Source organism: Bos javanicus, chromosome 29, assembly GCF_032452875.1.
Source record: "Bos javanicus breed banteng chromosome 29, ARS-OSU_banteng_1.0, whole genome shotgun sequence".
In the NCBI taxonomy this organism is placed as follows: Eukaryota; Metazoa; Chordata; class Mammalia; order Artiodactyla; family Bovidae; genus Bos; species Bos javanicus.
In genome coordinates this window covers 12201419-12215290 of record NC_083896.1, presented here as the reverse complement: position 1 = coordinate 12215290, position 13872 = coordinate 12201419, and the positions used below count along the sequence as shown (strand labels likewise).

The 13872-nt window shown below is 41.1% G+C and overlaps 1 protein-coding gene across 18 annotated transcripts in view; it reads right to left on the bottom strand.

The window, feature by feature from the left end:
* Window positions 1-13872, bottom strand: part of DLG2 (discs large MAGUK scaffold protein 2) — a 2330119-nt gene that overhangs the window by 246348 nt on the left and 2069899 nt on the right. The window contains exon 1 of one of the 18 annotated variants that reach the window (XM_061406107.1): window positions 6645-6735. The exons of the other annotated variants lie outside the window; for them this stretch is intronic. The gene's annotated coding sequence lies outside the window, so the exon portion shown is untranslated. Of the gene's footprint in view, window positions 1-6644; window positions 6736-13872 lie in introns of those variants that run through there. 18 annotated transcript variants of the gene reach the window in all.

Below are 13872 nucleotides of genomic sequence, written 5' to 3'. Positions count from 1 at the left end.
CAGACACGGGTAGGGAGGGACAAGACAAAAGGGGTGAACAGGTTCCAGGGAATGAATAGGCCAGGCTGAGATAAGGTCAGAAAGGGCCAGAAGGCTCATCACCATCACATAGGGCTGAGTATACAAAAACTTTCTGTAATTTGGTGTGTTTGACAATTCTTCTTTAATTAGAAGTTGAGAGATAGTCAGCATTGCCCTGCCAGGGGAGTGTCTCAAGAGTGCTCCATATTATTATGTGGAGAAGATAATTTTGTACTACCTTTGCCAACCTTAGAATTTATGTGCTCAATGAGTATCTTGCCTGATCTTGCCAGGAACTTATTTGTCTTTGCAAAGTCAGTGTTGGCTTGAGATAAGAACTTGTCAGCAAATCCCCCTCCTCCACTTTATTTCGCTTACAAATCTTCTCTTAAATAGGTAGTTTACTTCAGTACAAAAGGATTTAACAGTGTCAGTACTGGTTAAAAATACATATATTTTTTGAAAGGGGATATTGTGAAATGGAGGGGATCGGGAGACACATAATTTCAAATATCTTCTGCAACTTAAAAGATGATATAAAGTTGCAAATTTTTTTTAACCTTTGTGAATCTCTATTTCTTTATCTATAGAGGGGGAATTTGACCCATCTCATGGAATAGAATAATTAATGCCAAATATCTACTACCAAGTTTGACACAGCTCTGCAGATGGTGGCTATCATTATTGCCTAATAAAAGTAAAGTAGGTGTTTTGGACAGCAGCCTTGAAAGAGAGAAATCTGAGTCTGCCAGGGCAGAAGGATCCAGATGTGGGTGGAGGTGGAGGCAGCCAGGTCAACCTGTACTTGTAAACTGTGCCATGTTCCGGCTGAGCAGCACTCAGTGCAAGTGCTACTTGCTGTGTGTTCAACAGAGCTTGAAACACTCTGATCTCTCTCTCTTTCTTGGTGCAGTGAAGCTCCTTAGCTAGGCTGAGCTTCATGGACCAAAAAAGGTTAACCAAAGTATTTTGTTTCAAAAGTTTGCAAGTTACTTCAGGTCTCTAGAGCTGAAGCAGTAACAAGAGTTAACAGATGAGGCTCGTTAAATACAGCAATTCTTCTGTAGCCCATACAAATGTATATACTTAGGACAATATGTGATGGAAAGAGAGCAAACGAACTCTGTCGGTAAGAAATTGCAGCTCTTCCCAAATGCACTATAAATGATAATGAAATGATACATTTAATCCAGACCCCGGTAGGGAAAATACATTATCCTCTATGGTACATTGGTGCTGTTCAAGCATTTCACAGACAGGCCTGAGCAAAACCACATGCTCTTACCTTTAATCTCGTATCTTTAACTAGTAAACCTCACTACCTCTGTAGCTTATAAATCTGTTTATAATGAAAGTCTCTTATATGGATGTACTATAAAGGAATCTCTCTTAACAACATATCATATCTGCATCCTGTAAACCCACTGATGAAAACAAATAGTGAGGAAACAAAACGGTACTTTTTAACTTAAGCACCTGAACTGCAATATTTAATAAATAATAGATATGAAAATCTGAGAAAAAATTAGATTCCAAATAATCTGTCATTTTTATGTCAACTATCTTGAAAAGCCATGATTTTTAGAGAGTGACAAATGCTATCATCCAACATAAATGACCCATAACAAACTAATCTAATACTTATCATGATAATATTACTTTGATAGTAAAAGAAAATCAGAAAAACCTAAAAGTTTAATAATGGCAAACTGGCTAAAGCAATAGTATCAATTCCACATAATAGAATCCTAAATGTCTTTAAAATTCACTTTTACCAAAAAAAATTAAAACCTAGTTCACTTTCATGCATTGGTGAAGGAAATGGCAACCCACTCCAGTGTTCTTGCCTGGAGAATCCCAGGGAAAGGGGAGCCTGGTTGGCTGCTGTCTATGGGGTCGCACAGAGTCGGACATGACTGAAGCGACTTAACAGCAGCAACAAGGACATGAAATGATCATAAAACAAAATAAATTAAAAAAGAGCGTTATCATCTTAATATATATATGTGGTTCCGATTTCATAAAATAGAGGAAAAAGAATTGTAAAGATCCAAAACAAAGTCAGTAGGTATTATTTTCTGTTTTTTTGCCCTTATTTATTGTTATAATTAGAAAATCTCAATAATAAAAAAAGAAAATTCCAATAAAAATTATTTTAAAACATTTAATTTTCTAAGTAAAACTCTGGTGGGCAGTGGAGGTGTGGAAAAGAATGCATCTGAAAGCATGAAATATTTTGCTGACATTTAAAATGTTTGTAACATGTCAAATAACATTATTAAATACTTATCTAAAATGCATTAGAATGAACCAGGGTAGGAAGGTTTACATATACTATAACCCATCCTATATACCTCATGGACAGAAATAGGACTGAAATAAAACGAGCAAAAATGTCAAAAGGTACTATGAGGAGCAGAAATTGTAATTTATTTTTGTCCTTTTTTCAAACTTCTGTCTCTACCAAATTTTTAACGAAAAACAAGTAGTGATTAGAATCAGAAAAGTTACTTTTTAAAAAAACATCATAATTAGCAGAAAAAAATTAACCTAATCTTAAAATCACTAAAATACTAAGTCATGCAAACCAAACTTCTGATCCTCTGACTCCAAACCTGCATTACTTTCCATACTGCTAACATTTAAAAACAGTATGTAAATCTAAGGGGAAAATGTCTACATCAATTTAAATAAGGTAGAAACAATCATAGCTACTTAATTCCATTGCTATTTTTTTTAAGTGCATCATTAAAGGACCTACAAGTCCCCTGGTAATTAATTATCTTTATGAAAACAAAACAAAAAGCCCAAAACACAGACTCAAAAGCATACAAAGGCTTATTTTATATGGAAAACTAGATCTAATGCTTAAAAGAAAAAGATCTGCAGTCATTATACAAACCAAGAAAATTTTACTCCCTTAAAAATTCATCCAGTAATTTTTATTAAGCTCTTATTCCATGTTAAGTATTGTTCTAGGTGCCAGGGACATATGGATGACCACAAATGGGATTAGCAATCATGCATTCCTTTCACAGGACATATAAAGCAGTGGTGATATAACCAGTCAGTAAAGATATCATAGAAGAAAGAAAGTGTTATTCACTCAACCGTGTCTGACTCTGTGACCCATGGACTGTAGCCTACCAGACTCCTCTGTCCATGGGATTCTCCAAGCAAGAACACTGGAGTGGGTTGCCATTCCCTTCTTCAGGGGATCTTCCTGACCCAGGGATGGAACCCAGGTCTTCTGTATTGCAGGCAGATGCTTAACCGTCTGAGCCACCAGGGAAGTGCAAGATATCATAGAGGGGATCCAAATATGTGAGTTGGCAATGATCCAGATGACCCTTTTTTTTTTAGTCTGGGGAAACCCCTCATTCCCACTATCCATTCTCACCTCCTTCCTATGCTTGCTTCCACAATCCCTTAGGAAGAAGAGCCTGATTCAAAGGCTGGCATGTAATAGTTCATTTTGAGCAGTGATTTCAGGGAAGAGGAGTGAGGAACCAGGGACAGTGAATAGGGGAGGGAAAGGCAATACCAGGACGTATCAGGCTATTCACTGTTGTGGGCAACTGGGACTCATCCTCCAGAACCTTTTGGGGAGCATCCATCATGCCATTCAGAACCCGCTCTCCAAGGGCTGAGGAGGGAAGCCTCTATCTACCAGTGCCTGCCACCCCCAGACCATCTACTGTCAAGAGTTGCCACATGGGGCATCGACTCCATTTCACTTCCAGTTTTGTGCATGCCAGAGGGGGAGTGGACTCCTCGGCAGAAAGCAGAGATAGGTATGGCAGCTGGGGCATGATGGTGTCAGGGTACACCCGTGTGAAGGTGGTGGTTGCAGCTGAAAAGATGTGAGGCTGAGCATACAGACGGCACCACCATGACACTCCTCTAAGGCATACAAGAGCATGATAATAACAATAGTAGTTAGTGGCATACACTGAACATATATAGACAGTTTGCCTACATTTTATCCCTTACTACTCCAAATAAACTCCAGGAAATAGATTCTACAATTTTTTTTTTTTTTGGCTGAAACAATAGAAATTTAATTTCTCAGAGTTCTGGAGACTAGAAGTTCAAGACTGAGGTGTCAATAGGTTTGGTTTCTTCTGAGGCCTCTGTCATTGGCTTGTAGATGGCCACCTGCTCAGTGTCCTCACACGGTCCTTCCTCTGTGCACCTACCCCTGGGGTCTCTTTGTATGTTGAAATTCACTCCTCTTATCAGCACATGAGTCAGATTGGATTAGGGTTCACACTAACAGCTCCATTTTGACTCAACTGCCTCTTCAAAGGACCCATCTCCAAATACAGTCACATTCTGAGGCACTGTGAGTTTAGAGCTCCAACAAATTTTGGGAAGGGACACAATTCAGACCATAATAGCATGCAAGTGATTTACTAGTGGAATATCTATGAAAGATGAAAGGGAGCAAGGGATGGCGGGAGAGTCTGAAACTGTGACACAGACCTGACACCAGTGAAGGAAAGGGAAAAGAAAGGATTGGGTAGCCAGCACTTCAGACTGCAGCACAGTCTGAAAAGTTCAAGTTAGGCTGATGGCAGTCCTTCAGCCAAAGCTGCCCATTAGAGGAGTCCCAAGAACTGCAGCAATGAGGCTGCATTAGTACTCCCGCCGTGTGCAGTCCGTGATAAGTCAAACCAGTGGTCCTCAACATTCTGTGTCACAAGCGACCGGTTTCACGGAAGATGACTTTTCCATGGATGGACTGGGGGTGGGTCGTCTTGGGATGATTCACGCACATTACATTTACTGTGCACTTTATTTCTATTATTATTATATCAGCTCCACCTCAGATAATCGGGCGTTAGATCCTAGAGACTGGGTACCCCTGAGTTAGACAATTACAGATATGTAAACAGTTCAATGTGGGGATCAGTTCTTACTGGTTTCTTTGGGAAGTGTCTCCAGTCTACCCTGACTATTCTGCCACACTTAATTTTACTCCCAGATGCATGTGCCTAGCTCTCCAAGATGTTTATATAGATCTTTTTCAGTTTCTGAATCCGGCTCATTCTCTCAAGTTTTACTCTACTCCTTCCTTTTGGTCTTCTATGGTTTATTTATTACTTTTTTTGGAGAGACACCTGGTTCAACTTTTACTGAAACAATTATTTACTGAACTGAACTGATGAGCAAGAAAACAGTACTAGGAGCTGGATATTTATATCACAATGGTCCACTTCCTTGGGAGAAAACAAGCTTTCCCTTCTTATCCACAATCAGAGCCACCTGTGCTCCTTTTCATTTATGATACATAAAGCACAAACACATTTATCCAGAGGATTCTACATTCAAGTAATTTTACCACCATATCTGATACTAATAGAGGCTGAGAGCACCTAGCATCCCTGGGTTTTCAGGAAATATTATTACGCTCAAGTACCTATATAGGTATACATGTAAGACCTATGGAGATATATAAGTAGTTTTTTTGTTTGTTTTTTAGTTGCTAAGTCATGTCCACTCTTTTAGACCCCACGGACTGTGGCCTATCAGGCTCCTCTGTCCATGGGATTTCCCAAGCAAGGATATTAAAATGGGTTGCCATTTTCTTCTCCAGGAGATCTTCCTGACCCATAGATTAAACCCTAGTCTTCTGCATCAGCAGGCAGGTTCTTTACCAATGACCCACCAGGGAAGTCTAAATACATAGCTGAAAGTGAAAGAGTTGCTCAGTCATGTCCAGCTCTTCTGCCACCCGATACACTGTCTCCTGCCAGGTTCCTCTGTCCATGGAATTCTCCAGGCAAGAATACTGGAGTGGGTTGCCATGCCCTTCTCCAAGGGATCTTCCCCACCCAGGTATCAAACCCAGGTCTCCCACATTGCAGGCAGATTCTGAGCCACAAGGGAAGCCCGTATACTACATGTTAATTTCAAAAGAACTTCAAAAGAACTAGCATAGCAAATTCAACAAACATTTTTCAACAGAAAGGCCACATTAGCTGACCAAAAACCAAAAGGATACCATTCTTTTCTCAGAAATCTACAGATCCCTGAGGACTGACACTTGAAATTTCTCCTCAGTTTTATGTGTTAAACTTCTTATTGGCTAGGAACCACAAAACAGAATTCCTGTTGAATTCATGAAGGCAAAAATAAATGATGGGAAAAACAAAGATCAACATCCAAAGGCTTATTTTTACATTTCCTGTACCACTGAAATGTGTGGGTCATTTACAAATCTAATGTGGGGGCCAAGTTAGGAACTTGAGAGAAACAGGTCTGGAGAGCTTAAGGCCTTGACCATCAGTCTATCATGAAGGGGAAATGGAATCTGGTATTTCCCTTTTGGTCCTACACTGCCCAGCAAATGACTCCTCAACTGGCTACCTTTCTTGAACACATAATTCATTTAGGGTCTTTCCATAAAGCTGTGAAGTTGCTCTCCTACCCTAAGGGAAGGGAAGCAAGAAGGAAAAAAAAAGACAGGACCGTTACCTAATTCTTCATGAGAGACAGAAAAAGCCGTGAACAATTTGAATCCCGGATTCAGACCTGTGGGTCACCAGGCCGAAAACTTGTCCTGGAGGCAGTAGGTAGGGGAGAGGAATGGAAGGACACACTAGTATTAACAGCATTACCTTGATGATGTGGAAACTTGAAGACCTTCCTACCCACCACGTTTTCTCAACAAACAAGCCACGGGAGGCGAGGGCTGAAGAGAACGGCCTCGCCTGTGGTGCCCGCTCAGGGGCACCCATCTGGTCACCTCATCTGAGCACCCGGTGCAAGGTACCAGCGGAAGAGCGCAAATCTCGCGAGGCTAGGGAGCGCGACGAAAGACCGCGAGGAGATCTGCGACAGAGCCGCAAGCGTAGCGGCTAGGGACCTGTCAAATCAGGGTTCAGACACAACAGCTCTCCATTCACGTTCCCCCGTTGCCGTCCTTGGGAGAGGTTCACACCCTGTCCAAAAAAAACGAACTCTCACCACCAGCCTTTCGTCCCAGGCACCCCTGGTAACCACCAGCGATTTAAAGCAGAAGCACCTCACCTCTTTTTTAAATCCAAGGAAGAAGCGAAGTGGTCTGCCTGAGGTAGGTCACCAAGAAATGGCGGACTGAAGATGAGGCTGAAGCACCTGCTGCAGAGCCCCCGTGTAATACAGCCTCTCCACACCTGTTTGCCTCCGAACAGCTCCAAAATGGGAAAGCTTGGAAGTAGGACTCAGGTGCCCTTCACAGCTCCTGTTTCCTCGTGTCTCTGATCAGTGTGAGCTCCTTGAGGGCAGAGATGGTGCCTGGCTTCACGCTTTTCTCCAGTACGCAGCAGGTCATGATATATAATAAGGCCCAACGCTTGTTGAGCCTAGGTGAGTATCCCTCCTACCCCACTGGACTGGTGCTTCTTGAGGGCAGAAACCATGTCTTAGGCATCTTTATTTCCCGGCACCCTGTACATGTATGTTGACTCTAATAGAAGGGAATTTGCTAGAAGGCTGAGCACATGGTGGTTAAGAATGTGGACTTTCTGTCAGGTGGGCCTGGGTTCGTGCCCCACCTATGATAATGGTTTTATGAACTCTAAGAATCACACTAGGACAATGTCTTCCTCTGTAAAAAGGCATAATATTAAATTATATTTTTATCACAGAGTTGTTAGGCAGATTACATGAGATGCATACAAAAACACTCATCATTGGAACCTGGGACATGACAAGCATGCAGTAAACATTAGCTGTTATGTCATTATTGGAAATTCTATATACTTTTCGTATTTATGCTACATTTGAGTTCCTAAACTAGATTCAGGACTTTTGGAATATCCTTATGAAACATACGGGAAAAGCTCTAGAACACAGAGAACCTAGTAGATGGATGATATCTGGCAATAGATGATGTTCAGTAAATATTTATTGAATACTAAATAAAGGAGTGAGCCACATATGCTTTTAGCAAGAATCATCAGCCCACACACAGAAAATGAGTAAATGCATTAAAGGTTGCTAACTAACATCTGACAGGGAGAAAATGTCAGTGTCCCAAGTTCTGACTATAAACAAAGAGGAGGAACAGCTATATAACCTATGGAAGGAATGAAGTCATAAAGCAAGGCTGAAAACTGGAGACTCATTCTCAGGACAATAATGATCACAAATTTCTTTTAATATTTAGCCTTGTTTGTCCCTCCAAATTAAATGTCACTTGAATTTTAGGTAAAATATTGCTTTCTTTGCAATGTTTCTATCTTGATTTTATTAAAGAAATATGTATATAATAGAAAGTACTTGCAATTTGAATTTTTTTGTTTGTTTATTTATCTTTTGGCCATACTGCACACAGCAGCAGCTAAATCGCTTCAGTCGTGTCCGACTCTGTGCGACCCCATAAGATGGCAGCCTACCAGGCTCCCCTGTCCCTGGGATTCTCCAGGCAAGAACACTGGAGTGGGTTGCCATTTCCTTCTCCAATGCATGAAAGTGAAAAGTGAAAGTGAAGTCACTCAGTCGTGTCCGACTCTTTGCGACCCCATGGACTGCAGCCTACCAGGCTCCTCAGCCCATGGGATTTTCCAGGCAAGAGTACTGGAGTGGGGTGCCATTGCCTTCTCCACACACAGCATACGGAATCTTATTCCCTGACCAGAGATGGAACCCACAGCCCCTGTATTGGAAGCTTGGAGTCTTAACCACTGGACCACCAGGAAAGTCCCTATAACTTGAATTTAGATTCTGAAAACATCAGGATCTATTTTCAAGACATTATTTGGTGGGATGTGGACCTCAGATTTTGAGGGAGAAATTAGATGATTGAAGGTCAATGCCCAAGGTGGTGTGATGATAGTGGATTCTCTCCCTAGGTCATGACAGGAAGACCCTGTTTGTATCCCAGTTCTTCCACGTACTAGTTGAGAGACCTTGGACAAATTATTTTCTATCTCTGAGTCTGTTTTTCATAATTTCTAATACGAGGTCGCTGGTGTCCCATTTCCCTGACTTCACGTGATGATTTACTGGAAGGACATATGCAGAGTTCCTGGCATGTGGCATGTATTCCCTTCCTTTTTTTTTGTCTGCCCCAGGTCTTCACTGATGCTCGCAGGCTTTTCTCTAGTTGTCACAGTCGGGGCTACTTCTAGTTGTGGCGCGCAGGCTGCTCATTGCAGTGGCTTCTCTCGTTGGAGAGCACAGGCTCTAGAGCTTGGGCTCAGTAGTTGTGGCACACAGGCTTAGTTGCCCCACAGCCAGTGGGATCTTCCAGACCAGGGATTGAACCTGTGTCCCCTGAGTTGGCAGGTGGATTCCCAACCCCTGGACCACCAGGGAAGTCCTCCTTTCCTCTTTTAAAGGTAAGAGATGAGCATGAGACCTGTGGGAACTGCCAATAATATTCATTCTCTTAGGCTCCCCTTCTCAATCTAGGGTATGCAATCCTTCATCAAGAAAGCATCTTCTGAGGGGAGGAAACATTTTTCTCAAATTAGTTGTGCATATAACCAAATTTTGCAAATTTTTTTTTTTTTAAATTTTATTCAATTTTAATTAAAAAAAATTATACATGTGTTCCCCATCCTGAACCCTCCTCCCTCCTCCCTCCCCATACCATCCCTCTGGGTCGTCCCAGTGCACCAGCCCCAAGCATCCAGCATCGTGCATTGAACCTGGACTGGCATCTCGTTTCATACATGACATTTCACATGTTTCAATGCCATTCTCCCAAATCTTCCCACCCTCTCCCTCTCCCACAGAGTCCATAAGCCTGTTCTATACATCAGTGTCTCTTTTGCTGTCTCGTATACAGGGTTATCGTTACCATCTTTCTAAATTCCATATATATGCGTTAGTATACTGTATTGGTGTTTGTCCTTCTGGCTTACTTCACTCTGTATAATAGGCTCCAGTTTCATCCACCTCATTAGAACTGATTCAAATGTATTCTTTTTAATGGCTGAGTAATACTCCATTGTGTATATGTACCACAGCTTTCTTATCCATTCATCTGCTGATGGACATCTAGGTTGTTTCCATGTCCTGGCTATTATAAACAGTGCTGCGATGAACATTGGGGTACATGTGTCTCTTTCCCTTCTGGTTTCCTCAGTGTGTATGCCCAGCAGTGGGATTGCTGGATCATAAGGCAGTTCTATTTCCAGTTTTTTAAGGAATCTCCACACTGTTCTCCATAGTGGCTGTACTAGTTTGCATTCCCACCAACAGTGTAAGAGGGTTCCCTTTTCTCCACACCCTCTCCAGCATTTATTATTTGTAGACTTTTGGATCGCAGCCATTCTGACTGGTGTGAAATGGTATCTCATAGTGGTTTTGATTTGCATTTCTCTGATAATGAGTGATGTTGAGCATCTTTTCATGTGTTTGTTAGCCATCTGTATGTCTTCTTTGGAGAAATGTCTATTTAGATCTTTGGCCCATTTTTTGATTGGGTCATTTATTTTTCTAGAGTTGAGCTGTAGGAGTTGCTTGTATATTTTTGAGATTAGTTGTTTGTCGGTTGCTTCATTTGCTATTATTTTCTCCCATTCTGAAGGCTGTCTTTTCACCTTGCTAATAGTTTCCTTTGATGTACAGAAGCTTTTAAGTTTAATTAGGTCCCATTTGTTTATTTTTGCTTTTATTTCCAATATTCTGGGAGGTGGGTCATAGAGGATCCTGCTGTGATGTATGTCAGAGAGTGTTTTGCCTATGTTCTCCTCTAGGAGTTTTATAGTTTCTGGTCTTACATTGAGATCTTTAATCCATTTTGAGTTTATTTTTGTGTATGGTGTTAGAAAGTGTTCTAGTTTCATTCTTTTGCAAGTGGTTGACCAGATTTCCCAGCACCACTCGTTAAAAAGATTGTCTTTAATCCATTGTATATTCTTGCCTCCTTTGTCAAAGATAAGGTGTCCATATGTGCGTGGATTTATCTCTGGGCTTTCTATTTTGTTCCATTGATCTATATTTCTGTCTTTGTGCCAGTACCATACTGTCTTGATAACTGTGGCTTTGTAGTAGAGCCTGAAGTCAGGTAGGTTGATTCCTCCAGTTCCATTTTTCTTTCTCAAGATCGCTTTGGCTATTCGAGGTTTTTTGTATTTCCATACAAATTGTGAAATTATTTGTTCTAGCTCTGTGAAGAATACTGTTGGTAGCTTGATAGGGATTGCATTGAATCTGTAAATTGCTTTGGGTAGTATACTCAAAGTATGCAATCCTTCATCAAGAAAGCATCTTCTGAGGGGAGGAAACATTTTTCTCAAATTAGTTGTGCATATAACCAAATTTTGCAAAATTTTTTTTTTAACAAAAGGCTGTTTAGGCAACAAACCACACTGTAAAGTTCAGCTCAACCTCAGCGTGCATTCTGGCTAGCTACTCTGGGCAGACTTTTAAATCACATTGGCTGGAATGAATAGTGCTTCACTCAGCATCATTACAATGATCATCCTGGTGCTGTTAATATTCTTTGGGCTGCCCAAAGATGCTTGGTGGCTGAGGGACAAGTCAAGAGTTTAATTTACCTTTCTGAGTATCTGCAGGTTTTGTTTTCAACAGAGAATTTCAGGTTACATAACTGTCTTGGCTTCTGCTTCAGAAAGTGAACCTTGATTCTCTAAATTAACTTTCAATACAGATCTTCAGGAGCAGAGCCTGTTGTACCTGGAAGCAATTTGCCCCCAAATCATTTGGAAGGAAACAAGATGCCTCTTGACTTCTCTAGATACTTGGCAGAAGCAGCAGGAGTAAGAACATTCTAATCATAACTAGGTAGTCGTTAAAAGTAGAGAGACAGTCTAAAAACCAGGCTAAGCTTTCTTTTTTCAAACTCTTTATAACTTTACCCTAATTCTGTCCATACTCCACTGGACTGGTTTGTTCTCTCCTACCAATCACTGTTGTGGGTAGGCATTCTGCCAAGGATTTTAGAGAAGGGTGTTAAACAAAGGGACATATAATATGATGAAAATGAGGCTCCTGGGAACACGTAGAAGCAAATGACAGAGAAATATAAAGTAAATATGCTGTTCTGTCTAACACATGTGAAATCAGTTTTGAATTAACACCTAACCCCAGTCCACAAGGTGCTTTTAATTTACTCAAGAGAAAGACACATTTCAGTGTGGCATGCAGAGTGTTAAAATGAACAATTTTTAGGAACACAGAGGAGGAATATTGGAAGGAGGGGGCATTCAGAGACTAATTAACAATAATATACAACTCATAACGTGGGCCTATTTGCAGATATGGATGATATAATCAAAGCTTGAAACTGGTACTAGGATGTTCATATAGTTAGTATAATTCAGGGCTTAATCTTGTGTCTACATTTTTACTTCAAATCCTGTGTGTTTTCCCAATAGTGACAGGAAACAGGGCCATGGAACAGTAGTGACAAGGCCATGCAGAGTGGTTTCATATCAATATACTACAGAAATGGAACTAAAATGTAAAGGGCTTGCAGGAGGAATTCATTTTTATTGAAGTATATGAATTTCTGTGTTGCAAGATGAAAAAGTTCTAGAAATCTGTTGCATGACAATGTTTATACTTACAGAACCATACATTTACAAATGGCTAAGATGATAGATTAATGTGTTTTCACCACAAAAAAACTCTAAAATGTAATATTATATTAATAATGTTATAATAACATAAATATGCCAATAACTGTCATCTATAACAAGTATAACTGATACATATGGACCACTAACTGTATGCCAGGAACTGTGTTAAATGTGTAACATGGACCATCTCACTTATTTTAATATCTCTTTTTGACTAATGAAAAGCCCAAAACCTAGATTGGGTAACATGCCTAAGGTCCCACACAACTAGAACATGAGCAGACTGACTGTAAAACCATGGCTTCATCAGTCACCTTCCACACCAAGTCTCCTTTACTGAACTGCAATCAAAGTATGCAATTCAAAATCAGATACTCTTTTTTCTTGCCTTGTGCACACATGGAGAACTAGGTAAAGAAGGTGACGACTCACTGAAGGTCAAATTGAAGTCACTGATAAACTGTTTTTAACGGGACTTCCTGGTGGCACAGTGAATAAAAACCTGCCTGCCGATGCAGGGGACATGAGCTCAATCCTTGATCTGGGAAGATTCCACATGCCATGGAGCAGCTAAGCCCATGCACCACAACTACTGAGCCCAAGTGCTGCAATTACTGAAGCCCATGTGTCTCCAGCTTGTGCTCTGCAGCGAGAAGCCACCACAATCAGAAGGCCGCACACCACAACGAAGAGTAGCCCCTGCTCGCTGCAACAAGAGAAAGCCTGTGGAGAACAGAAACCCAGCACAGCCATAAATAAATAAATAAATGAGTGTTAAACTGTTTAAAGGACAGGGTCTATAGATGCTGTGACCGCTCCAGTTGGTAGAGACTGTACTGCTGAGGGTTAGTCAGGTAACCAACCTCCCAGTGTTTCTCCTCATTTAGACGCACCTGTGGCATACTTTGCTGCAAAAGGAGGTCTTCCCAGGTAACGAGATGACGTCTATCTGTGACTTGACCTCAAATGAGTCACTTCACTGTCATCAGTTAGCAGGCATCTCAGGGTAGATCCAGTTCACTCTGTGGGAGCCCTGCAAGTTTCCTGATGAACTTTCTATTTATTCTGAAGTAATTGCGTTTGACACCCCAGGCTGACTAATATCAATGTGTGACCAGGTTAAGTACTGAGCTAGCCAGCTTTTGCAGTTGTGAAGTTATAGGCCGAAAAACACAATTGGACACCGAGAAGAAGGTCACTGTGCGAATACCATGTCTGGACTCCAGGCAGAGACGGCCAATTATCAGCATGGGTGTTTCTATTGCCCCCTCTGTATTGCATTTACAGGGAGACTTGCGAATCGAAATAT